Below are 24,984 nucleotides of genomic sequence, written 5' to 3' on the forward strand. Positions count from 1 at the left end.
CAGGCCAAGAGCCAGCCTTGCTGTGTGGGGAGGAGGCGGGCCTTCCTGGGAGTGAGTGAGCGGTTCTTTGACGGTGGCCTGGCTTCATAGAGGCCCTGGGCATACTGTGGACGGTGCCTCTGCTGCTGACGGCTGGCTGGCAGGGACCCCTGGCCGGGCTGCGTGTCTGGGATGACTCCTTTCTGCCTCTCTTCCCGCGGCCCCCAACACCACTCTGCCCCTTCACGTGGAAAGGCTCTGCCAGTGTCCCTTAAAAACCGCATAATTCAAGATGGCACCAACGGTGTGATGTTCGCCTGTGGTGGCCAGTCCTGAGTGGGCACGCAGGGCTGTCAGTGGATGGACCAGGGAGGCGAGAGGCCAGGCAGCCTCAGGGTTGAGAGCGGAGGTGTAGGGACAGATCTCCCCCGGCTGGAAATAGGCACAATTAACGGTGAAGTCAGATGGTTCAGCCACAGCTATGAAGGGACCCAGCCTTCCTTCTCTCCTCTGTGTTTTCATTGGCCCCACTGGCTCTTCCATTGCAACCCAGTGAAGAACCAAACCAACATACCTGGACCTCACAGCTCCCCTCTCTCCTACCCTTCTCAGCCCGACCCACTGACGTCCGTCAGTGATTATCTCCACGTCCCCACATCCTGCTGAGTCCTCAGTACCCTGCAGCCCGGCTTCTGCCTCCACGTCCCCACCACGCTTCTCATGCCCAGGTCTCCAATGAGTCTATCAAATCCGGCGGAAGCCTTTCGGTTCCTAGTTTACTTCTCAGCAGCATTCATCGAAGCCCAGTGCCCCTGCCTCTGGGCGCCCTCCTCCCTTGCGCTCCATGACCCCACACTCTCCTTCCCGCCTGCCACGCTGATCATTGTGTCTGTTTCCTTCATGAGATTTTGTCCTCTTTCACCCTGGACATGCCGGTGTGTCTCAGGATCCTGCCTGGTCTCTTTTCTCCCTTCCACTAGTCTCTGGTGGTCTCATTATTTACCGTGGCGTCAGCTTCCGTCTCTAAGCTGATGGCTGGAGCTGCTCCCTGGACCTTTCTCCTTCATTTCATTGTTTCTTTTCAGTTCTGTTTTTTCTCCCCGTGCTTAGGTATTGGAGCTCTGTGTTAGGTATGTAAACATTTAAGTTTGTATGTCCAATTAAAAACTTAACCCCTTCATCAATGTGAAATTCCTCCTTTATCCCTGGCACTGTGTCTTGTTCTTGAAGTCCGGTGGTCGGATATTAATAGAATCGCTCCAGCCTTCTGTTGATGAGTGTTTGGATGGCATAGCTCTTTCCATCCTTTTATTAATATCTCTGACTTCGTATTTAAAGGGGGTTTCTTGCAAATAAGTAATTGCATCATTTTTGTTCAGTCTAACAAGTTTGGCTTTTTAGTTGGAGTGTTCAGACCACTCACATTAAATATCAGGATGGTTGAGTTTGAATCTACCATCTTGTTATTAGTATGCCATTTGTCCCGCTAGTTCTTTGACTCCCTTTTCATCTTTACTTGCTTTTTTTGAGATTGGGTAATTTTTTTATGATGCCCTTTTATCTCCATTGTTAGCTTATTAGTTGAAACTTTTTTTATTATTTTTATTTGTTTTTCTTAGTGATTGCTCTAGGATTTATAATATACATCTTCAGCTTGTCACAGCCCATCTTAAAATACTATTAAACCACTTCATGCATATCATAAGAACCATGCAACAGTAGCTTCCATTCCCCCTTCTTGTCTTTTGAGCTGTTATCTTCATGCATTTTGCTTGTACCTATGATATAACCCAACAATACATTGTTATTATGTTTGCTTTAAACAGTCATTTATTTTTGTTTTTTAAAAACACTTTTATTGGGATGTGATTTATATACCATACAATTAACCTATTTATAGTGTGTAATTTAATGAGTTGTGCAACCATCAATTTCAGAACATTTTTCTTTATTTTCCCCCCACCCCCGGCCAAAAAAAAAAACCTTCTCTCTACCTACCCCCAGCCCTACACAACTAGTTTACTTTCTGTCTTTATAGACTTGCCTATTATGGACATTTCATATAAATAGAACCTATACTGTATAGTTTTTTGCGACTAGCTTCTTGCCTTAGCATAATGTCCCCAGGGTTTAACTGTGTTGTAGCCTATACCATTTCTCTTCATTGCCAGATTCTATTCTACTGTTTGGCTATAAAAATTTTATTTATTCATCCATCAGTTGATGGATATTTGGGTTGTTTCCACTTTTTAGCTATTATAAATGCTGCTGCTGTGCACATTGGTGGACATGTTTCATCTTTCTTGGGCATGTAGGAGTAGAGCTTCCGGAAAACTCTATGCTCACCCTTTTGAGGAACTGCCACACTGTCCCCCAGAGTGGCTGCACCAGTGCACACTCAGTTCCTAGCGATGTTTGAGGATTCCAACTTCTCCACTTCCTTGCCAATACCTGTTTCATCTGTGATTTAGATTGTAGCCATTTAGTGAGTGTGAGCTGGTCTCTCATTGTGGTTTTGGCTTATATTCCCCTGATATAATGACTAATGATGTGCCTATAGGCCATTTGTATGTCTTCTTTGGGAAAAAGTCTATTCAGATCCTTTGTGCATTTAAAAAAATGGGTTGTCTTTTTATTATTGGCTTGTAAACATTCTTTATATATTTCAAATACAAGTCCTTTATTAGTAATGATTCGAAAATGCTTTATCCCATTCTTTGGGTTGTCTTTTCATTTTCTTGATGGTAAAACACGAAAGTTTTAAATTTTAATGTATCTGTTTTTTCTGTTGTTGCTTTGTGCTTTTGTACTAAGAAATCCTTGCTTAATCTAAGGTCACAAAGATTTATGCCTATATTTTCTTATAAGAGTTTTATCGTTTTAGCTCTTACATTTAAGTCTGATTAATTCTGAGTTAATTTTTGTATGGATCTGTTCTGTGAGGTGGTAGGTCTCAGGTCATTTTCATTTTGGATATTCTGTTGTCCCAGCACCATTTGCTGAGAAAACTGTTTTTTCCCTATCAAATAGTCTTGGCATCCTTGCCAAAATTCAGATGACTGTAAATGTAAGTCTATTTCTGGATTCTCAATTCTACATTGATTTGTGTCTGTCTTTATACCAACACCACACTGCCTTGATTACTGATTACTGTAGCTTTGTTGAAAGTTTCAAAGTCAGGAAATGTGAGCAGTCCAAATTTCTGCTTTTCAAGATTGTTTTGGCTATGCTGGCTCCCTTGAATTTCCATATGAATTTTACAACCAGCTTGTCAATTTCTGCAAAGAAACCAGCTGGTGTTCTGATAGGGATTGCATTGAATCTGTATATCAATTTGGGAAAGTGTTGTCACTTTAACAGAATTTAATCTTCTGATTCATTAAACACAGGATATTTATTTGTTTATTTAGGTTTTCTTTTTTCTTTAATATCTTTCAAAGAAGTTTATAGTTTTCAATGAACTATCTTACACTTATTTTTAAAACAGTTAATTCCTGCCCTGGCCAGTGTGGGCTTTGAATTAAATGTTTTACATAGTGTCTTATTTCAGATTTATAATTCTATGAAGTAGGTGTTAGCATCCCTGTGAATTGCTGTGATGTAGTTGAGCCTCAGGGCAGGTAACCCCAAGGTCGAAGAGCTTTTACAGAGCAGGATCTGATCCCATCTTCTGTTCAATTCCACAGCTGTGCTCTTTCTTCTTCTTTTTTAAATATATTTTTATTGATTTCAGAAAAGGGAAAAGAAGAGAGAGATTGAAACATCAATGATGAGAGAGAATTATTGATTGGCTGCCTCCTACAAGCCCCACAATGCAACCCGGGCATGTGCCCTGGCCCGGAATTGAACCTGTGACCTCCTGGTTCATAGGTCAATGCTCAACCCTTGAGCCATGTTGGCTGGGCCATCTGTGCTCTTTCTTAAAGGCTTTGCCACTCTCTCTCATGGTGTCTGGCTGAGGCAGGGATACCTTGGGCTTTCTAAGCTCTTGTTTTCCCAGGAAACTCCCAAATCCTAGGGCATGGTCCTCGCTTCATAACCTTATCTGATGCGGACTCCCCGTGCCCCAGGCGGTTTTCCCCAGGCCCTGTCCACTGGGGAAAGTGGACGCTTGGCCAGTTCAGACATTATGGTTCGTGGTCCCAGTACTTTAAACTTGAGGAATACCATGTTGGACCCCATTCTAGATCAAGAAAATCAGAATCTCAGGGAGTATGGCCCAAGAATCTGAAGTGTTAAATAGCTCCCCAGTGACTCTAATGTTCAGACAGATTTGGGGGTCACTGGCCCAGGCACAGGAGAGCGGAAATGGATCCTCAGGAAAAGAAGTGGTGGCCTCCTGCCCAGGCCAGTTTCACTGCACCGGTGAGAAGCACGGTGGCCTCCTGTGTGTGAACATATACTATAAACTAAAATCACAAAAATTTAAGGCCACATGTTTACTGCAGTAAATTTGGAATACATGAAATAATACAGGAAAAATACGATTACCTATAATTCCAACACCCAGAGCTTACTCCTATTAACATTTCGATTTATTTTTCATTTTTTTGAAGTATGTATAGTATACATAAATATGCACAAACTTTTTTTGCACAATTTTCTTTAAGTGGAAGAAGCAGTGAGACTGAGAGCGGGCTACTCCACAGACAGAGCAGCCAAAAATGCACACATTTCAAGTGCACAGCAAATAATGAGTTTTCACAGCTGAACAGAGTCATGGTAACAAAACCCAGACTAAGAGGCAGATATTGCCAACACCCTTTGACCCCCTTCTCCCTCCTAAAGAAGTTCTCCCGACTCCTAACGTCATAGATGAAGTTTGCCTTTGTTTGGCTTTTATATAAATGGGATAATTCATCATCTACTCTTCAAGTTTGGCTTATTTTACTCAGTGTTATATTTGTGAGGTTCATCTGTGTTAGGCATGTAGTCCTGTATTCATTGTTACTGTGTGGTGTTTAATTATGTGACTGCAGCACAATTTATGTATCTATTCTACCGTTGATGGGCATTTGGAAAGTTGAAAGCACTTGGCAGTTATGACCAGGGCTGCTGTGCACATTATTGCACATGTGTATACATTTCTGTGGGGTATGTGCCTAGGAGTGCAATTGCTGAGTTTTATGTTCAGCCCCTGTAGATGCTACCAGCGTTTTCCAAAAGGGTTCTCCCCATGCACGTTACCGGAAATATGAGTCCTGGTTGCTCCATATCCTCCCAAAACTTGGTCTTTTCTGTCTTTTCATTTTAGCGCCTCTGGGGATCGTGTAGTGTATGGTTTTGTGGTTTTACTTTGCATTTCCCGGGTGAGTAATGAAGTCGAGCATCTTTTCCTTCATGCATTTCTCTTTAATCTTTTCTTAAGAGCCCACTGTTGGTAACTTAATTTATTAAAAGAAAAAGAAAAGAAAAGAAAAAAACAAGTAAGGCCAAACCACAAAGCAAAAAACATGCGATAAAGAGAAAACAAAATTCCGGTAAACGCTATGTTACTTTTCCCTTCAGTGAAGTCTGTCATCTTAAAAATAAGACCTTAAAGAAAATAATATGTTCTGTTGTTCTGTCCTTTAACTCTTTCTTCCTATGATTTTCTCAACCGTTTAATTTTTACTTGCTCCACCAACAGCACTTATGTCCATTGGGGATGTATTTTTGCAAACTTTGCATGAATATCCTTAACAAAAAAGCTGTTTTGAGAAAGGAAAAGCTTGGACTCAGGGTGAGGCAGGAAGCCTCGGGGAGCTAATGCCCAGAGCTGGTTCCTGTTGCTCTTCTGGGAGCAGCAGGGAGCTGTGCAGAGTGGAGCGGATGGAGTAGTGAGCATGGCTGAGTAAATTCTAAGTTAGGTTGTATTGTGCTGTGTTGTTGCTGCAGAAAACTGTTGATTGAAAAAAATGGGTTTAAACTCTGTTTAGTTGCTATTTTTGGGGGCTGGGGGTTAAATCTCAGGCGTTATCTGGAGAAAAGTATGCAGTCTGAGTTTGTTCACAAGTGGTGATTGTATGTTGTTGATATGTGCATATATCCTTTTCACAGAGTCACATAGCATGTTTTGTCACCGAAAGTGTTCATGCAACATAGTTTTCCACATCCTTAAATGTTATTACACAGATATTGTTTTTAATGGCTGTATAATAGTTCTTTTATGGACTTATTGAAACTCATTTAAATATTTGGTTTTATTTCAATAATTTCTGAGCTCTCAGTGATGGACATCTTTATACATAAATCTCCATGCTCACCTGATTACTTCCTTAGAATAGCTTCAGAGACGTGAAATAAATGGCTCAAAAAGAATGACTATCATAAAGGTATCCATTAAAGGTCTTTGATCTACTCATACGACCATATTTCCTCCCAGCAAGACGGTCAGTCAGCTCTCTCCCCAGCGTTTATGAAACGCCTCCTCAGTGCATGTTTGCCAACTTCACATTCACTTCAGTTGTGTCTCTTGCCATAGAGATAAGACCGCTGTTTTTGACCTGGTGAACTCTGTATGGTTTCTGGATTTACAGATACACTTAGAAAAGCTCCCCTACTCCCTACACTTGATTAGAAAAACAGTCTCGAACACTTCCTACTTGCAGTTTTCTTGTTTCCCTTTTCCTAATAAGTCCTTCATCCATTTGTTACCTGTACCTGTCTATGTGATCTGAGGCAGGCACATAACAGTTACCCCTAAATGGCTAGCAAGTTGGTCTCCAAACCATGTAGCAGAGAGCACAACCTTTCTTCACTTTTTGCTCTCTTTATCATAAACCTGTTCCCTCTGCACTCACAGGCCTGTCTCCACATTACATTGGTCGGTTTGGTCATTCCGGGCCAGTGCCACTGTTTATTGGTTAGTTCAGATACACAGTCAGGTTGATAGCGGATGTGGCAAGTGCCTCCTTATTTTTTTTTTTTCCGTTATACAATTTTCTTGGCTATCTTGGAAAATGGGCTGATTTTTCCAGATGAATTTTAGAATAAGTTTGTCCAGTTGAAAAAAAAAAATCTGACTGTACTTGTGATTAGAATAGTATCAAATCTCTAAATTAATTTGACGAAATTACAATACCATACAGAAAGAAAGGGTATTTGTATAGTTAATATTTCTAGTTTGCTTTAGTAGAGTTTTAATGTGTTGTTATGTATGTCTGAGACATTTCCTAGATACTGTATGTTATTTTTTCTGTTGCTTTGGTGAATAAGATTGTTGTGGTTATAGTTTAACTAGATGTTTCTGATATGTAGGAAAATTACTTAGAGTCGGTGAGTCAGAGCTGGAGTCAGTGTGTCAGAACTGAAAAGGTCGGGATGTCGTGTCACCATCACTGCGCCCTGGGGACACTGCGGCCAGAGGGTTGGGGGCTTGCCCCAGGCCACAAGGTGAGCCATGGCCAAGCGGAGTCTGGAGCTCAGGCCTAAATGCCCAGCCCGTATCCACTGGAAACCCCCCAAGCTAGACAGAGAGAAGGGCTTGTTGTAGCTCATCATCCAGGAAGCCAACTTCTGTTGCCATGGAAGCCTGAAGGCAGCGTCTTCTGGGAGGACCAGGGTACAGAGTCCAGAGAGAACTGGCTGCACTAGAGTGGGGCCAGTCTAGGATGGCCGTCTCTGCGCGTGCCTGTGTGTGTGTGTGTGTGTGTGTGTGTGTGTGTGTGCGTGTGTGTGTGTGTGTGAGAGAGAGAGGGGGGGGGGGCGCGCGGGGGAGGGAGGGAGACGCGGGGGAGAGGGAGAGAAGGATGCTTTCTAAACGAGGAGATGTTCATCTCTAAGGACGCCTGGTCCATGCCTCTGCCTTACTGTGGGTGGTGTTAAGAAGGGATGTTGTGCACTGAGATGACTTTCCTGTGTCCATCAGGGCCATTCCAAAGCTGCTCTTGGACTTGGACAGAAGTGCTCCGGGCAGAAGTGCTGGCATCTGCCCACCATGGGCCCTGGAGCCCACAGGCATCTGTTGGACACTGACTCCTCCTCCCTCAGAGGATGGGGTGTCCACACAGACATTGGGAGTGATGGGAGCACAGACAGATGCCCCACTCCAGGACTCACCTCTGTTGCTGATGGCCGGAAGGCAGGGACCGTGCAGGAGTGCAGGATGGTGTCTGGGAGACAGGACAGGGCTGACCTTCAGGGGGAGCTGAGGGTTGGAACAGCCAGGGACAGGGTGGGCCTCTGCCACAGCCTCAGTCTGGCAGGACACAGGCGAAGGACACTCCCTGAAGTCCCGAGAGCAGCTGTGGGGTTTGCAGCTGAGAGCCCTCTCCCCCGGGATCCTGTGCCCTCTGATCCTCCCTGGGAGCCAGGAGAGCCTGACGGCATTCACTGCAGCCCGAGCAAGGCCCGCAGGCCCATGGAGCGTCCCAAAGCAGGCGGGCATCTGGGTTGGAGGTGGGGTGCTGGGGAGAGCAGGGAGGAGGTGGGCTGCTGGAGCCACCTGCACCTAAGGCTGATCTGAGGGAAGCTTCCAAGGTGTTTAGCCACAGCCCTGACCCACCCTTCCCAGGCCTTGTGTCCTCTCTGTGCCTCCGGCCATGCCCTGAGCTCCAAGGAAGTGAGCTGTCACCCAGGGGAGCTCACTGCAGCTTTCCTGCCTCCTGCTGCCAGGACCCCGGCATGCTCCTGATCTAGGGCGTGGGCTTAGGGGGCTGGGGAGTGTCCTTCGTCTTGGAACATGGCAGCATGGGAGCTCTGTGTATGTTTGAGCACCCATGGTATGTGAGTGTGGAGAGAAACAGATGACATGCGTGGTGAGTATGTGTATGTGCGGGGAGGGGAGGAGGTGCGTGTGGTGTGTCTAGAGTTGAGTGTGTGGTATATTGGATGGGGATATGTGGTGGGTAGAATAAGGTGTCTGTTGACGTGTGAAGTGCTTTGAGTGGGGGTAATAGGTACTTGGTGGGGAGAATGCATGTATGAAGTATGTGAAGGAGTTTTGGGTAGGTATATATGTGTGAACATTATGGTATGGTGGTTTGGTATGTGGATAATGGCTGCGTATGAGATAGAGTTGGAGGCTAAATATGTATGTGTATGCATGTGAGCTTGTCTGTGCATGGTCTAGAAGGGGCTGACCTGTGATTGTATGTGGTTTGGGAGGTGGAGGGCTATGTGCAGGTCAAAATACGTGCATGGTGTGTGTGAGGTAGCGTGTGTGTGAGTATGTTGGTGGAATGATGGACGCGAACAGCGCATGAGTGTAGAGTGTGGGGGGAGAAGGGACAAGTGGGCATAGAACCCTCCCTACACTTAGGAGTCAGTGGTCATGACTTTTCCCCTCCACGTTGAGGAACCTGAGGCTCATGGGGGAGACCAGCACCACCTCATTTCCGGCAGCTCACAGCCTAGATGCTGGAGGGTAGGGTGGTGGAGGCGGGGGGACTGGCCCTCTGGTGCCCCGCAGGTCATGGTGGGTCAGGCTCAGTTCCTTAGGGTTCCTGCCCAGGAGCTGGCTCCCATAGGCTCCTGAGAATCAGCTGCACAATGAAGGAGCATTGCTGTGAGCCAGGTGTTAGACAGCCATTAGTAAGAATTAAATTGCTATGTTGTTGCTTGTCTAGACTTACAAAGTGATGGGAAAATGTTACTAACGCAGATTGAATTTTAAAGTTTGTCATGTCTATAGCTGCTTCATGGGAATAGAACAAAGTATTAAAGACACATCCTTCCACTATTCAAAAACTACTAGCCAGCTCAGCAAAGAAGCCACTCAAGCCGTGGATGGGCGAGGGAAGTTCTGACCTGCCTTGGTTGTTTCATCATCTTACCTGTTAAAGGAAAATACCCACCAGCGTTCAGATTGGAGCTACACTCGTTGGTCATGGTCACCATGGGTTGGCTCCAGATAAAGAGTGAGAGGAAAATCGATGAGTGCATTGATTTCTGGGACAATCATTTGGCTCTGTGGAATTTTTAATCGTAAATTGTGTACTATACATCCTTTATATCAGCAAAACTTACAATAAACGTATGTACATATACACGCAGACAGTTTTTGGAGAGCCTGGTGTTAAACATCACTATTTAAAGCTCCCGGCGGCCCCATGTTACCCTCGCCCCAGCATGTCTCCTTCATTGTCCATGGGCTGAGGTTGGGGGCGGGAGCAGAGGCCCCGGGAGCAGCCTCCCAGATTTCCAGATAAGCGAGTCCCCCTGGTCCTGGTCCTGGGCATGGGCATGGGCATTGGGACTCACTCTCCTGCTGCCCCCATTCATTCAGCACTCGCTACCTCAGGGGCTGAGGATTCCCAGGGAAGGGGAAGACACGGTCCCTGCCTGCATGGAGCTCCCAGCCCAGAGGAGGCCACACCCAGTCACAGCCAACCACTCCCTGGAACGTACAGGTGTCTCACCCAGAACGGTGCCGCTCAGCGTTTAGTGCGCGGCGCCCCCGGTCTCTGCGGAAGATGCACGGGCTCTCTTTCAGGAGGTCTGGGCAGGGCCGTGACCGGGAGTCTGCCGTAGGTCAGGGGGAGGTGAAGCAGGTGACCCTCAGGACACGCGTGGGGAAGCGTTGACCTGGGAGAGAAGAGGGTGCGTGCAGGGGCAGGGAGATGAGGACGATGATGTTCCGTTGGGAGATCTGCAAGGAGACTTTCAGGGTGGATGGAGCAAGCAGAGGCGGGCCGGCCTGCAGGCAGGGCAGCTCATGCAGCCTCGCAAGCCTCGCGAGGGGTTTGCGTTCTGTCCTGTGGAAGGAGGAGCCGTGGAAGGACCCTTGTTAGCAGGCAAGTGATCTGTTCAGATTGGTGTTGAAAAGTGTGATGCTTGTGGAGCGGAGAGACGGGCAGGAGGCTGGAGAGACAGGAGACCTGACCCCGGGTAGAGGGATTGGGGACAGAGAGGAGGGGGCTGATGGAGGGCGTCCCAGGGCCAGATGAAGGAGGGAGGAGTTAGGGTGGCGTCTGGGTTTCTTTGTTTGTTTGTTTTTGTTTGGCTTGGTTTTGGCATCTGGATTTCGGGGGCAATCGAGTGGATGGCGAGGCCATTTGTGTTGCCAGGAAACAGGAGGAAGAGCATGTCTGGAATGAGATACGTTCGAGTTTGGAGCTGGTGAGTTAGGGGTGCTTCTGGAGGGGCCCAGAGGTCTTTGGGGCTCAGGAGAACCATCAGGAAGTGAGAGCCCATGGGGGACAGGCGGGGGAGCACAGGAGTGGAGCGGTCACCTGGGAGCACACAGCATGAGAAGAGTGTCAGAACAGGTGCCTGGATCCAGCCATGAAGGGCCAAGAACTCCGGTGTCTGTCTTGGCCTCATTTCTGGAAAGGGTGGCCCAGCCGTGAGGTCCCTCCTTGCAGGAGAGCCAGGGAGTGGGCGGGAGAAGGTCGGAGGAGTTCAGAACCATGGACAGGGTGGCCGGCTGCCTTCTGCCGGGAGCTGGAGGCCTTAGTGATGAGGAGTCATGGGGCCTTAGTTCTAGCTCCAGTCCTGGCTCTGCTACCAACTTGCTGTGTGACCTTTTTGGCAAATTACTGCCCACTCTGGGCCTCAGCTTCATCATCTGCAAATGGGAAGGTTGTACCAGACCAGTGACTTTCAATGACATGTGGAGCCCCCGGGTCACCCAGGAATATCCCCAGGGAAGCTTGGGGAGAAGGGAAGAGGCTGAGGGGGTGGCTCTCCAGCCCTGCCCTACCTCAGCTTCATCCACAGCTGCTCCCTTTTCCTGTGTTGGGGTGCGCGGATCCCAAGCCTGTGAATCCTTGTCAACATGACCCTCGTGGGGCCCGACGAGCAATAAAACACGATGAGGAACCCGAATATCCCCATGCAGATACAGTGCGAGCCTCGCCGCCCATTCCCCATGTAGTCCAGCTGTGGTTATACCCACGGTCACGTCGGACTCGGCTCTGCCTAGCTGCGGGCGATTTTAGCAGTTGGTGCAGCTCAGCTTGCTCCCTCCTCCTAGCAGGGTCGGGGAGGGGGACGCAGGGGGTCACCAGCCTCAGCCATCAGTGCACCCTGAGTGGGTCCATGTGCCGCTGACCCTTCCCTGTGGCTCCCAGGACACACAGTGTGAGGGCGAAGCTGCAGGCGGCCTCCCTGCTCCTTGATGTTCTCTGCCATTGTTTCTACAAAGACAGAGCAAGGATTCTCCGAACAGGACGGAAACGTCAGGGTTCTTCCCAAAGCCTGGGCTCCGTGACACTGCCCACCGTGTGCTAGGGGCCTCAGCCCGTGCCCTGGCTGCCCCCACCTCCTCCCTCACCCAGGTTCCCCCAAACCCCAGGACAGTGGGGCATTATCAGTCAAGCGGAGGCGACGCTGGGCCCAGACCAGCGAGTGGGAGGGTGGTGAGGGGAGGCCCCACGAGGGGACAGAACGCCTTTCCAGGGCCCTGACACGAAACATGAGGACCCTTCAATCTAGTGGCCTCTCAGCCCGAGAAGCCCGTGTGTGGCTCCCCTCCCTCAAGGCAGGGCCTCTGAGAGGCGCACACCCTCGCCCTGGGACCCTGCTCAGAGGGGCCAAAGGCCATGCTTGTTTGCCCCGTGCCCCTTCCATTCAAGCTTGTGTCCCAGATGCACGACCCTCTCAGGGGGTTGTCCTGCCCCTGCCCCTGGATCCTTTAAGGGATCCAGGCTCCCAGATCAGGCCCTAACTGGGCCCCAGGACTCCAGCGCGAAGACAGGGCCTTTGGGAGCCCCAGGGCCCCCCAGGTCTCTGCTGCCAGGGGCACAGTTTGGAGGAAGCTCTCGGAAGTGGCCAGCGTAGTAGATAGGGCTCAGAACAGCGCTCCAGGACCCCTCGGAGGGCCCCTCCTCCCCGTTCCCCCGCTGCTCTCTCCGTTCCCAGGACCATGGAGGCCACTTCACCCAGTGCCTCCTCGGCAGGGTGGTTGGATGGGGGCGGGGTGACGACTCTCGGTGTTTCCTGACAACAGGCTGGGGGACTCGAGCACCAATGTGAAGCTGAAGAGTGTCGTGGAGACAGGGGGCTGTGACACCAAGTCTGCCCCGGCCACGCCCGTGGCTGGGCTGTGGCCCTGGGCCTGGGGAGGGTCGCTGTTTGAGAGGAGGACGCAGCTCTATAAAATGACTCCGTAAGTATGCCCTCGGCAGGCGGGGCGCAGGCCTTCTGCTCCCCCCGGGACCCAGGCACAGGCCGGGAGCACCTGCAGCAGGTGACCTGCAGCTCTCAGTGGGGGACCCAGAGAGCTGGGAGGCTAGCGATGTCAGGGAGACAGGAGTGTTTGGGCCCAGGCAGAGGCTGGCTCTGGGCTTCTGGGGAACCAGGGAGCCCCAGTAATCTCAGGGGCCATTAGAGGGCCTGCCCTCATTCCCTAGGCCCCTGAGCTGGGGCCTTCCCTTGAGGGTCACGTGTGTATGTACACACATTAGGGGTTGTGGTCTCTTCCATGACTGCTGACTGCAAGCTGGTGTTTGGCACCAAATAAGAGCCCTCTGAATTCAGGAACCAGGAAGGGAGGCCGTGATTTCTTTGTGAGGCATCAAAGCCTCTAGAACAGTGATTTGCCTCAGGGGAACCTCTGGGAGAGTCCTAAAATGCACATTCCTGGGCCCTGCCCCTGTAGAGTCTGGGACAGAGCCCAGAAGTCTATTTTTTCAAACCTCCAGGTGGTTTTGATGGAAAGCTGTAGCTGAATGAGGAAACCATCTCTCTAGGGCCGTGGTGGGCAAACCGGCTCTCGAGCCACATGCGGCTCTTTGGCCACTTGAATGTGGCTCTTCCACAAAATAACACGGCCTGGGCGAGTCTATTTTGAAGAAGTGGCATTAGAAGAAGTTTAAGTTTAAAAAATTTGGCTCTCAAAAGAAATTTCAATCGTTGTACTGTTGGTATTTGGCTCTGTTGACTAATGAGTTTGCCGACCACTGCTCTAGGGGACACCGGCCCTGGGCCAGTCTTACTGTGGGCGTGTGGGGGCCCAGGCTTCTGCTCGCATTGGACACTCATACTTTGGTTCCAGAAGATGTCTGGTCGTCCAGGATTTTACGGGAGGGAATACCCAGCATGCCCTCAGTAACCTCTTCCTGAGCCCATAAGAGAGTGCATGGTGCACAGGCCAGCCCTGGAGGGAGAAAGACACCGGGAGGAGGGGACAGAGCCTGAGGAGGAGGGGCTCCCGCATCCCAGCGTCTGTCTGGGGCCTCCCACCAGGCCCGTGGCTCTCGGAGCCCTGGGCACCTGGGTCTATACCAGCCTGGACACCACCCCCTTTCAGTCCTGTGGGCGAGCCTGGCTCCTTTTGCTCAGACATAAGGAGAATAGAGGTTAGAGACAGAACTTCATGGAAGGTGAGCATGCCCAAGGGTAGTTATGAAATTTCATCAACACCGTTCCTTTTTAACATTGCCAATGCCTTTTAAAAAAAGAAACCACTTAATTTAAAATGACCTCGAAAGCCCTCCTAATTACCAGGAAGATTACTGACTTCACTGAATCAACATAAAATAACCGACTGAACGTTGCCATGGTGAAGCTGGAGTCTGAGCTGGTCTGAGCTGGTTTATGTCCCGTCTGGCCTCCCAGGGATGCACATTCCTCGGGACCCCGCACACGTCCACGCCTCCCCGGGATGCACATTCCTCCGGACCCTGCACACGTCCACGCCTCCCCGGGATGCACATTCCTCGGGACCCCGCACACGTCCACGCCTCCCCAGGATGCACATTCCTCGGGACCCCGCACACATCCACGCCTCCTGGCGCAAAGCATCGAGGTGCTCACACGACCCAGTTTGCTCGGTTAATCCCCAAGTGCTGAGCCTTTGGGCTCTTTCCAATTTCTTGCTATTATAAATATCACTGCTATGAATATCTCTGTACAAATTACTTGCTTAATATTTTACTGGGAAGCCTTCCCCAAGTGGAATTACTGGGTCAAAGGGCATGAGCAGCGTTATGCTTTTTGTCACATATTACAAGACAGGTCTCCAGAAATAATGAACCCGTTTACCACGACACCGATCATGTCTGGCTGTCCCCTCCAATGTGAAGGCTCGTTTTGCTTTGAGTTTTCCCGTTTGGCCACGTTGGTCAGGAGCCGCGCTGGGAGTGGTCTTCACTGTGCGTTCCTGTCGTGACTGGTGGAGCGGGGTGTTCTCTGAGGACCCTGCAGGGGATGTGCGGGCAGCGGGCACCCAGGGCCACCGTTCCACGTGCTCGGAGGCCGAGCGGCCAGTGTGTTTGACAGCAGCAGCACGGGTCCTGGGTGGAGACTGAGATGAAGGGGAGGAGGACGGGCTCTGCTGGGGGCTGCACGGCCACCTGTCCGGCCGTGGGCCTCTCGGTGCCCAGATCACCATGCTGTGCGATGGCCGTGGCATGGGGCTTGGCAGGATACTTGCCTGTTATCTTGATCTGGATGATGTGGGGGGTGGGATGGTGACGGGGTGGAAAGCTGCGCCAAGAGTCTGTCCACTGTGTGTCCAACCAGGGCTTTGGCGGTGGCTGGGTGAAGGCCGGGAAGTCTGGGCCCGCGTATCTTGGCTGAGGGTCAAGCGTGGGAGTTTGGGACAAGGAGTGTGTTGGGGGTACATTGACCCACGTCAGGGCCCAAGATTGTGGCCTGCACGTCATGTTAGGAGGGCTCAATGGTGATATCAAGGACTCAAGACAGAGGCAGTGAGGTTCGGGGGCATGAAACCCGGTGATGGAACCTTGGGGTCTCAGAATAGACAGACCAGATGAAGGCGGTGGATAAGTCCGGACAGACATGGCTGGTGGGCACTGGGAACGAGTATAGGGTATGAGGTCAGCAGCCAGAGTCAATATCCAAGGACTCAGAAAACTTGAGGACAAAGAGACATGTTCACGGTGTCCTGGGTAGGATGGAGCAATAGGGACATGGGTGTAACAGGGGCGTCTTGGAGTCCCCATAGCAAGGGCCTGTCCAGTTGAAGCAGGAACTGGGGAGGGGAGGACCCAGGATCAGAATATGGTAGAGACAGCAGGGCCGCATATCTCAGAGGGGAATCGGCAAAGCTGGCCAGGGCCTCAGCCTTGCAGCCTAGAACTGGATTCGGGCAGGACTCCTGTCCCCTCAGCCTCTCGTGGCAGCAGAGAGCTGGCCTGGCTCAGCAAGGTCCTCTGGGCTTTGGGCAGGAAGCAAACCCCCTTTCCCTTTCATCCCTGGCCTGCTGCTCGCGGGGCCAGGGCTTGAGCAGGGCCGTGGCAGGTGGTCACGGACAGAGGAGACCTGGCAGGTGCCCCAGAACCTCTCCAATGGCAACTACACGGAGAAGTGGTTTGGTGCAGCAGAAGTGTGGACTTCAGGTTCAGGTAACCTGGTCTGGTCCTGGCACAATATGTTACCACGCAACCGCAGTTTAACATCTCTGAGCCTCAGCTTTCTCTTCTATAAAATGGGGATATTCATTATAGGGTGGTTGAGAAGATCAAATGGAAAAGAATACCTGGATGTGCTCAGCATAGATAGTTGTTGTTCAGCAAACGCCTCCTCCCGTATCTACTAGTAGAGCAGGTCGGTGTCTCTAGGACCAGGTGGGCTTTCGCCCTAGACCTTGGGCGGGGAGTAGGGGATGCGGTGGCGGTGGAGAGGGGGCCCTGTGCTCTTCGGTAAATCCAGGAGCAGAGCTGGACCTCAGCTTCTGGTTAATCTGGCCCGGGGGTCGTGGTGAACTTAGCCAGGTGCATGTACAACACGGGAAGCAGCAAGTGGATGGCTAATCCTAGCAAATTTCTGAGCCTCGGCTTCCTTAACTGAAAAATGGATATATGGCCACCTCACTTCCGGAGTGCGTGAGGGCTAGCGATAAGTCGTGGAGAGCGCTACCACTGCTCATGCACATAGTAGGAGGTCCATGCCTGTGTGACTGTGGTCTGTGTGGCTGCTGACACCCGGGTAAACCTTGGAATCCTCTCACTGTGAGGGACTTCTCTCTGTGACCCAGGTGTGATGGACATGGAACAGAGCTCTGACTGCTTCCGTCTGTGGCCAGTCGTGTCATCCTAGAGCTGGCTGCGGAGGGGGTGCCCAGCAGGAGGCTGCCCGAGGCCCCTGGGACCTGTGGGGGCTCCGGGGCACTGCCAGCAGCAGAATGGGCACATAGCAGTTCTCTCTCTCACAGGGTGTTCCTCGAGCGGCACGTGCCAGCGGGTGGGCTCAGGCACTGGGCTGAGGTCTCACGGGGCCCCCGCGGGGCAGCCTTTCCCCTGCGGGAAGCGTTCCCTAAACTTCTGTCCAGCCTCAGACGCGGTGTCTGCTGCAGAGCCCTGCTGACCCCGGCCAGGCTCTGCTGCCCTCTGCCCTGAGCCCCGCAGCCCCGCACCTTCTCTCTGGCTGGGCTGGCTCCCCCTGCCTTTGTGGGTTGTTATGTCTGCATCCGCCCGTGTCCTCCACTGCCCCGTGATCTTCACAGGCCGGCACCCTGTCATCTCCGGGTCCCAGTGACCGCCGGGCTGGGGGCAGACGCGCCTTGCCCCTGAAGTGACTCGGGCCGGCCGACCCTGTCGCTTGGCGATTGGGGCAGGAAAGGTCAGAGTGATCTTTCAGTTCTCCGTCTAAATCTGCTGAAGCCAGCAATGGGGCCCGATCCCAGACCGTCGCACCCCCGGAGGGCTGAGTGGGAGGGCCCGGGGGAGGTCGTCCGCAGGAATTCTTTATCTCTGAAACAGGCTGAGCCCAGAAGAGGGAGACCCAGCCCAAGGTCCCTCCGCAGGACGAAGTGACTAGAATGCCGAGCCCCGGCTTCTAGCTCAGGGTACTTTCTGCTTTGCTGGCCTGACTGTGTAGTCCAGGGGTCCTCAAACTTTTTAAACAGGGGGCCAGTTCACTGTCCCTCAGACCGTTGGAGGGCCGGACTATAGTTTAAAAAAAAAACTATGAACAAATTCCTATGCACACTGCACATATCTTATTTTGAAGTAAAAAAACAAAACAGCAAAAACACCCACATGTGGCCCGTGGGCCGTAGTTTGAGGACGCCTGGTCTAGTCTTTGCTCCTTTTCTACCTGAGACACCTACTGTAGTCGCCATGGTTACTTAGACTGAAAAGCAGTGCAGTCCCAGCTCTGGAACGTTTCCTTCTCCCGTACAGGTAACCACACGGGCGCTTTAGTTCCCACATTTGTCATCACAACTTTGCACGCTCATTTTCTTATTTAGTACTTTTTGTAAATTAGCATCTAAATGGAGCTCTTCTAGAGAACGGGGCATATTCCTGGGTTGCTTCCTTCCTTCCTTCCATTGAAGCTCATGTGACATCTGTGTCGGTCACTGTATCAGTTGTCCCCTTATGATATAGTTTAGTATCTAGGGGGACTGGTCCTCTTCTCATTAACCATCATTATGAGAAATTTCTTCACTTTTCTTATCTAGTCTCCTCCCTGCCTCCCCCCGCCCCACCCCCCCCAATCGTCTTTACCTGGGTTATATAGAGGAATGAAGGGCCGAGAAATAGTTTGTCCCAGGCTGCCCTAATCTTGGGCATCGACACAGATCAATTGGACACTTAACTCACAACTCTGAACATGGAAAAGACACTTAAAAATTTGGGGTCAGTGAACAAGGGAAGGCAGTGGAGCATTTTAGGCAGCAGGTGCACTGGTTGGTTTGCATTATGGGAAGAAGCACTCGCTGCCATGTGAGAACAGACTGCAGGGAGGCTGGAGGGAAAGGGGGCACAGATCATTATATAACAGCTCACTCACATCGCCTTACTGTGGGCCGGGCACTGCCGGAAGTGGTTTACATTTATATTAACTACTAGAGGCCCAGTGCATGAAATTCGTGCACTGGTAGGGTACCTAGCAGCTGGTGGGCAGCTGGCCGGGTACTCCCTCCCTTCCCCTGGCCGGTCCTGCCCCCTGGTTGAACTCCCGGAAGAACTCCCGGTCAAGTAGGGGGGCGGGTTCCAGGGGACAGTTTGCATACTATGCTTTTATTATATAGGATTGATTCCCCAACTACACAAGGAATCCGAGGCAGAGCCTGGTTTGAAGCCCCAGACCTGGCTCCAGGGTGCACACTCTGAAGCACACTAGCATGCCACCGGGGACATAGCTTGGATAAGGGTGGTGGCGTTGGAGAGGGTGAGACAGGGACTGATGGAAGAGATACCCAGGATTTAACAGCAACTGAACCTGGTGATGGATTAAACATTGGGGCCGGGGAGGGGATCTCAAGGTGCCAGTTTTTCACATGTCTGTGGCGGTTTGGAGTTTCTCTGGGACTTGTCTGTTCACTTTTCCTTTGGGTGGTTCATTTATGCTTATCACCTCTACCCTTTTATGTGGGAGGGAGGGAGGGAATTCACATCACCTCCCAGTCCCTCCCATCTGTCTTCTGGTGTGTGGCTGGGTAAGGGGCGGGTCTCTGCTCATCATGCCTTTTGCTTGGGGGTGTGAGAGCCAGGTAAGCCTGGTCCAGGTGTTCTTAGCCCTCTTGGGGCAGTTGGGATGGGAGGTGAGACACGGGTGTCCCTTCATGAAAATTGTCAGATGGGGCCCTGGATAATGGAATCTAGTGATATTGGGGGCCTTAGGCATGAACCCAACTTCCTCATCTTGTAGACGGATGCATTGAGGCCAAGAGAACTGAGATGAGATTTGCCTTTGGTCATGTAGGAGGCCAGGGACTTGGGCCTGGAACTCAGGTTTCCGGAAGTCCAGGACATGAACGCATCTTCGGATCAAATGAGGATGTTAGCCTGTGACATCGGCAGGTTTCTGGTCGCCTGCCTGGTGGGGGACGAGTGGATGTTATACTGTATCAGAGCTAAGAGGTGGGGTGGGCAAAGTTAAGAGTAGGTTGGGTTGAGCCAGAGAAATGGGTACTGAGAGCTCACAAACAGCCGACGAGCTGAGATGTGACTACAGGGAGCTGGCACCCAATGCTGAGACCTGGGCCATCTTGGGGCATGTGGTCAAGAGACTGGGGCAGCCTTAGCTGGTTTGGCTCAGTGGATAGAGCATCGGCCTGTGGACTGAAGGGTCTCAGGTTTGATTCTGGTCAAGGGCATGTACCTCTGTTGTAGGCTTAATCCCTGGCCCTGGTCTGGGTGCCTACAGGAGGCAACCAATCCATGTGTCTCTCTCACATTGATGGAGAGAGAGAGAGAGAGAGAGAGAGAGAGAGAGAGAGAGAGAGAGAGAGAGGCAGAGTGGAGGGTGCCCTGAGCTAGAGGAACACACAGCACCTCCCAGGGCCCTGCCTGCTGGGGAATGGAGACCTCAAAAGTCCATTCTGAGGACGGTGCAGCTTGCCCGCCTCCAGGGAGACCTTAGAAGTCCCGATGAATATGAAGGCTAGGTCAGGGCCATCTGGCCTGCGATTTCCAGGTCTGAATTCAGGACCACATCTCACTGAGCGGAGCCCCTGTCCCTAGGGCACCCACTCTTTGCTAGCCCCGGGGTGGCAGGATCAGGCAGGGGCCGGGGGTGGTGCCTGCAGAGGAGACGTGGCAGGAAGGTGGGCTATGATGCGGACTGGGAATCGGGTAGAGAAGTCTGAAGCAGCCGGGAGTTGGAGAAAGGCAGAGGTAGATACTGCCCCCGCCCCAGCCCCACCAGCCCGGGGTGTGATCTCACCCAATGGAGTCTAAAAGGGGCTGCACATGGCCTACTCCACCCCCCCCCCCCCCCCCCCCCCGTGCAGGGTTGGAGGCGCTCAGGGCCCTCTCCTCCCTCCTGGAGCCCAGGCAGGGCAGCCCCCAGGACTGCCTGTTCTCATTCTCAGCTGAGATGGGCCCAGGCCCCTGGGCACAGGCCTTGGCAGAGGCTGAGGAAATCCTTGCTGTTGTGACCACCCACAGCGCTTACGCTTCCTTCTGGGTAATAGCTCCTCGGGGTCACTGTGAGCAGTCAATGCGATAATACATGTAACGCTTAGCACAGCGCCGGCCTGCTCGAGGGCTTAGGAAGTGGGAGCTCTAATTACTGAATGTTGTCACATCTCTGTGGTCCTGTGGACTTGCGACACAGCATCACAGGTTCACGTTCGTTTTCTCAGTTCAGCCTCACACGCCCTGTGCAGTGGGGCAACACATGCATCGTTCCCACTTAACAGATGAGGAGACCGAGGCCAGCCCGGTGAGTGGTCCCTGGCCACCCAGTGAGTTAGCATCACAAAGAGGACGGGAATTCAGCTCTCCTACGTCCAGCATGTTCTCACTGCTCTGTGTTTGTTTCAGAGAGAGAGAGAGGCAGAGTGGAGGGTGCCTATAACTAATCATTTTCTCCTGTCTCCCCCCAGCCCTGCTGTAAAGAGTCAAAATGTCAGAGAAATTTAGTGCTGGAAGGTAGCCTTTGAGACCGTCCCACCTGCTGATTTTCATGGGGCACAGAGAGGCGGTATACTTACCCAAGGTCACACAGCACATTAGTAGTAGAGTCAGGTCTGGAATCTGGGTCTGGTGTTCTTTCCTCTGTACCTGCTGCCTATATAGGCCTTTGAACTTTTATCCCCACTTTAGAAATGGGAAAACGAAGCCCGTTTCACTCGAACCCCATAGCACCTCCTTTCAGGACATCGCTTCTTCCGTGAGCTGGTGGCCTTAGAGCTTGATCTTTATGAACCTTTCGCAACAAAAGGAAGGGCCATGGAGTGAAAAGAGGGTGTTTGGGGATCGTAAACATTGCCAGTAGTTTGAAATGTACTTCAGCATCTGATTCCTCTTGTTAGGAAGCCTGGTTTTGAATTCAGAGTAGGATTGTTTCAAAATGCATTTTCCATTTTAAAGAACCATGGTTTTCTTAGATGATGGGCGGGGAAACAGGTCGAAAGTGCAAACTCATAGGCTTTTCGGAAAGGTTGCGGAATAAAATGTTCTTTGCTGGAGGACACAAAGGCAGTGGCTCTGTCTGACAAAGAAGAGGTCTCTGCTAGATAAACCCTGCATTAGGGACAAATGAGAGCTCTCTGCCCCTCTCCCTGATCAGCTTAATTCCTTGTTGCTTATCTGCAAATCCAATAACGCTGGCGAAACAAACCCCCCCCCCCCCTGCCGGCTGCGCAGGGGCCCTGGGCGCTCCTCCCCAGAGACCTTGCCAATTTATATCCTCAGAGCCGGCACCCAGAAGGGCTGGGCTTAGAGGCAGTGCTTACGCTGTGGGGAAGGGGCAGGAGGGCTTGGCTGGGGACAGTGGAAGCTTCCCCAGGACTGGCCACTGTGCTTCAGCTCTGGGACTCCCAGCCCCCAGCCTGGGCCGGCTGAGCAGATCCCCAGAGTGCAGCTGGCGAAGTGAGAGAGGGGCAGGTACGAAGGTTCTGCTCCCTTCCCACACTTCCCTGCCTTCCTCCGAGATAAATAACCTGGCTGGACAGCGAAGACGTCTTCTGTGCCCGCTGCATTAGAGTGTGGCCAGCTGGTTGTCACTGTGGCAATGTATCACGCCACGCTGGGTGACTAAGGGCGTTTCAACTGCATGGCTTTTAAAATCGTGTTTATTTGTTTACCAAATCTATTGTGTACCAATAGTACTTACTGTCTGCCCCACTGTGGTGTTCGGGATGTTGGGGTGCGCTGTTTAGGGGTCCCTGGGAGATCTCAGGAGCCAAAAGCTGGAGTTAAGAGGAGGCCTGAGCCCTGGAGGGAGGAACCAGCTGGAAAGGGAGGTGTGGTCCCCAGGGTGGCCTAGCCCAGTGGTCGGCAAACTCATTAGTCAACAGAGCCAAATATCAGCAGTACGATTGAAATTTCTTTTGAGAGCCAAATTTTTTAAACTTACACTTCTTCTAACGCCACTTCTTTAAAATAGACTCGCCCAGGCCGTGGTATTTTGTGGAAGAGCCACACTCAAGGGGCCAAAGAGCCGCATGGGGCTCGTGAGCCGCAGTTTGCCGACCACGGGCCTAGCCGATCATTATGTAACAGCTCACACACAGAGTTGTCTGTGTCTTTCTCGCCCTCAGCAACTTTTTATGAGGCCGTTCACGTATGTGCCAGCGTGAGGAGCTTCTTTACAGGACTTTTCACTTCCCTACAATATTGTGTCCCGTCTCATAAACCTGTTCCCTGACATTGAATTCCCTGTAGAGGATGCAAAGGGATCCACCTTGTGAACGTAGAATTACTGACTCAACCAAGTCCCACCTGCCAGACATTGTGCAGCCCCACTCCTGCCCGGTTCCCCCATTAGCAGTAAAGCTGCGATGACGGTCTCTGTGCATAACTTTTATTCCATTGGCTATTTTCCGTGGCTAGATTTCCAGAACGGGAATTCCTGAGTCAAAGGCTAGGGCCACCATCGCGCGGCTTTCTCTGGAGGCCAGCAGTGAAGCCTGCGGGCTCCGGAACGCCCCGCTGCTGGGTTTCCATGTGAACGCTTTCATTTATTATTGGTGTGACTTCGAAGGTTATGTAACTTCCTGTTCTTCTTCTGTGAAATGGGGATAATAATACCTCACAGTGTTGTTGCGAGGATGAAGCGAGCGAAGCCACATGGAACTGCTTGGTTGGAGAGGTGACTCATGAGATGTCATCATCAAAGCAAACCTTATTTTTGTCTCCCACAGTCTCTTTAATGTTATACTATGCTCCCCCCCGCCCCTCCTAAATCTGGATGAAATTGCAGTAAGTCCCATGGCTTTCTTAGGCATTTCCAGGTAACCGAAGGTCATTCTGTCCATTGTCATTAAAAAACCTTTGAACTTCAGCAACAGAAACGCCTCTTGCCCATCACAGTGCTGCAGGCCCGCTGCCTGCAGGTAAGGGTTGAGCTTGCAGCTCTGACCCTTCCCAAGGAGCAGGCGGGGAGGGGAAGAGGAGAGGAGAGGGCAGGAAAGTCCTTCCCTGACTAAGGAGCTGGCATCACACTCTGGGTCTCTCTCTCATTGGGGTGCTCCTGTGGTTTCTTGGAGACCATTCCATCACTGGGGTGTCCCCCCAAGTACAGCTTCCTGGACATGGGTGACCCTCTCTCCCCATAGCTTCATATGACGCTATGGTTCCTTGCTCAGGCCCTGGGAAACCTGGGCTCCTCCCCTCCCCCAGTGCCACCTCCCCCCACCAGGGCCCTCCTGGCAGGGATCTACGACAGTCACATCTGGGCCTCACGCTGGAACCTCCATTGGTCCTCAGGACAAGACCTCGTGTCCTTCGCCCCACACGCCTGGGGGCACAGGCTGACCCTGAAGCAGCAGCACCCTCTTGGCCATCAGGGCAGCCAGCTGCCACCCACTGTTTGGATTTTCCAGGTGTGAATCAGATGCCCGTGCACTGTGACCCTAAGACCGTTGTGGCCACATAGTAAGCTTTCTTGGGGGGGGTCTCCTTCAAGCACCTTCACCCCTTGGGGCTCACTGGTCCTTGGGGCTCTCTCTAAAATTCCTCTTAAACCTCCACCAACCCTTTCTTCAGCCTCTTCCATTGTTCATGTACTAGAGGTGGGTGCTGGCTAAGGGCATGGACCCAGGATTTCACGCCTCCTTTCCAAGTCCCAGTTGGTGTTATCCCACCTCATTTTGAAATGTGATGTCTTTGAACTCAGAGCCGCCCTGGAGAGCCCCACTGCATCATCCCAGGCCCATACTTGCTCTTAGGAACCGTAGAGGAGTGCCCAGCAAGGAGCATGCACCCGACAAATGACAGTCACGAGTGACCCAGTCTCATAGGCTCTGCGTTTGCATTCACGTTAGCACCATTACATCCGGCTTGATCCCTGGTACCTTGTGTTAAGCTTTCCGAGTTTTATGTCTCCTTCAGACCACGGTTCATTCTTTTGAGATGTGGAGATTTTTATTTGCTATTATCTTCTGCAGTGATTTGGAAAATAGACAGATGTTTTTCATTCTACTAGTGCTTACCCTACATTTTCAAAGACATTGGTGAGTCTATGTTATCGCACTGTAATCATGTGTAAAAGGGCGATGGTCTTTCTATGTCCTACAGTTATTCCTATTGTCTGGCCGCCCACACATATGCTGCCATATTGCCACGATGTCTGCCCAGCAGCTTTGAAAAGGCACTGCCTGGGCTCTGGCTTAGGGCCCATCTAAGAGCTGGCTTATCTCTGTCCTGGACTTCCCTCAGAGCCAGCTAGCAGTTTTCAATACTTCCGGTCTTGTCTCCTCTCTCTTCTATTCAGCTCCTA

The 24,984-nt window shown here is 51.4% G+C and overlaps 1 protein-coding gene across 1 annotated transcript in view; it reads left to right on the forward strand.

The window, feature by feature from the left end:
- The window catches only part of TUB (TUB bipartite transcription factor), a 73,317-nt gene that overhangs the window by 17,512 nt on the left and 30,821 nt on the right, over positions 1-24,984 (forward strand). Inside the window, exon 4 of the transcript XR_008557977.1 lies at positions 9,577-9,953. The gene's annotated coding sequence lies outside the window, so the exon portion shown is untranslated. Of the gene's footprint in view, positions 1-9,576 lie in introns of the transcript that reaches the window.

This window comes from Eptesicus fuscus, chromosome 13 (genome assembly GCF_027574615.1).
Source record: "Eptesicus fuscus isolate TK198812 chromosome 13, DD_ASM_mEF_20220401, whole genome shotgun sequence".
In the NCBI taxonomy this organism is placed as follows: Eukaryota; Metazoa; Chordata; class Mammalia; order Chiroptera; family Vespertilionidae; genus Eptesicus; species Eptesicus fuscus.